We start from the raw sequence: 1,924 nt of genomic DNA on the forward strand, positions 1-1,924 counted from the left end.
CACCTTGAGTGGGACTCCCTCCTTGAGTAGGTTTCCCACATATGGGAGGTTTTAGTGTTGGGGTCTTATTCGAAGACTTGGACTAGAACTCTTGGGGCTTCCACCTATATAATGAGGAGGAGAGGGAGGGGGCAGCCACTCTTTGGCTCAGCCTTGGCCGCACCCCTTAGAGGGCCGGCGCCCAACCCCCTCTCTCCCCAAACCCTAGCGGTCTCTCTCCTCCACCACATCCCGCACGCTTAAGCGAAGCTCCGCCGGATTTCTCCACCACCACCGACACCACGCCGTCGTCGCCGTCGATTCAAGAGGAGCTACTACTTCCGCTGCCCTGCCGGAACGGGGAGGTGGACGTCGTCTTCATCAACAACCGAACGTGTGACCAAGTACGGAGGTGCTCGCCGTTCGTGGCGCCAGAACCGATCGTGATCAAGATCTTCTACGCGCTTTTGCAAGCGGCAAGTGATCGTCTACCGCAGCAACAAGAGCCTCATCTTGTATCTTTGGAATCTCTTCAAGGGTGAGACTCGATACCCCCTCGTTGCTACCGTCTTCTAGATTGCATCTTGGCTTGGATTGCGTGTTCGCGGTAGGAAAATTTTTGTTTTCTATGCAACGTTATCCTACACATTATGCCAAGACGGGTACAATATCATATCATTCAAGTATCTATACAAAGTTAATAGTGCAAAAAGCAAGTTTAAGATGATCAACTTGAGGGGACCACCACAAAGTATTCCACAATTAACACGTACCTACCAGAAACAGGTCACAGGAAGTTACTATTTAACGGCAAGTGACAAGGAATCATTTGTAAACATCTACTACCTCCATTCCAATCAATAAGGCTTATATTATTTCCGAGAAGTCAAACCGAGTAAAGTTTGACCAAGTTTTCACAAAAAATACAAAATCAATACTATTAGATAAATCATGAAATATATTTTCATGTGATACCTATAGAATACCACATTTGTTGATATATACTTTTCTACAAGTTTGGTCAAACTTTACTTGGCTTGACTTTTTAGAAATATAAGCTTTATTCATTGGAATGGAGGGAGCAGTGGATATGCATAAATCTACCCCCAGAAAGACATGCCTAACAACAAGAGCCATCACCAAGCTAGTAATAGAACTGTTCGACAAAAATACAATTAACATCATATATCATAGTTGAATACAAACCTACATGTCATGCAAACATGTCGGGAGACAAATATAAAACAAAGATCGCCGACATGCATGATCAACTAATTAACTAGTGTCCAATTGAATCACCCTAATTAACCATAAAAAAGCAGATCCAACCGCCACGGTAACACCAGATTGAACATGACAACACACAGGTACACCGAGAATATGCTAACTCAAATGCCGTTCAAAAGCACACATTCATGATTCATCAATCTCATGGTACAATAGCTGTCACAACAAGAGAGAGGCATCGCGGTGGATTGAGATATACCAGATCCTTATCTTGAGGATGCAAAGCTTCATGGAGCCGTTATCGAATGCAAGGAGCAATAGAGGTGTCTAACGAGTAGCTGCACAGAAATACCAGGGGCTACCATCGGTTAAGGCTACATGGGAGAGGAGGAGCTAGGGTCTTCGACTACGGAAACTGGAGTAGAAGAGTACCTAGGGACGACACAGAGGGTTTCAAGTGCATCCTGAAAGAGCTGCATCGGAGAGCCAAACCCTGCATGTAGCAGTAAAATTATGTCAGCGCATGTTTATGTCCGTAGCTCGGATGTGTCACATAAGAACAAATATATACATGAAAATTCAAGAAAAATCCAATGAAGAAATTCATTAAATAAAGAAAAATTGAATAATGCTGCTCCAATGCTCCAGAATGTATATAACCAATTCATGCGAACAATATATATGTGAGAGAAATTCTAACTAGAGACCTCTCTGGTTC

This window comes from Lolium rigidum, chromosome 5 (genome assembly GCF_022539505.1).
Source record: "Lolium rigidum isolate FL_2022 chromosome 5, APGP_CSIRO_Lrig_0.1, whole genome shotgun sequence".
In the NCBI taxonomy this organism is placed as follows: domain Eukaryota; kingdom Viridiplantae; phylum Streptophyta; class Magnoliopsida; order Poales; family Poaceae; genus Lolium; species Lolium rigidum.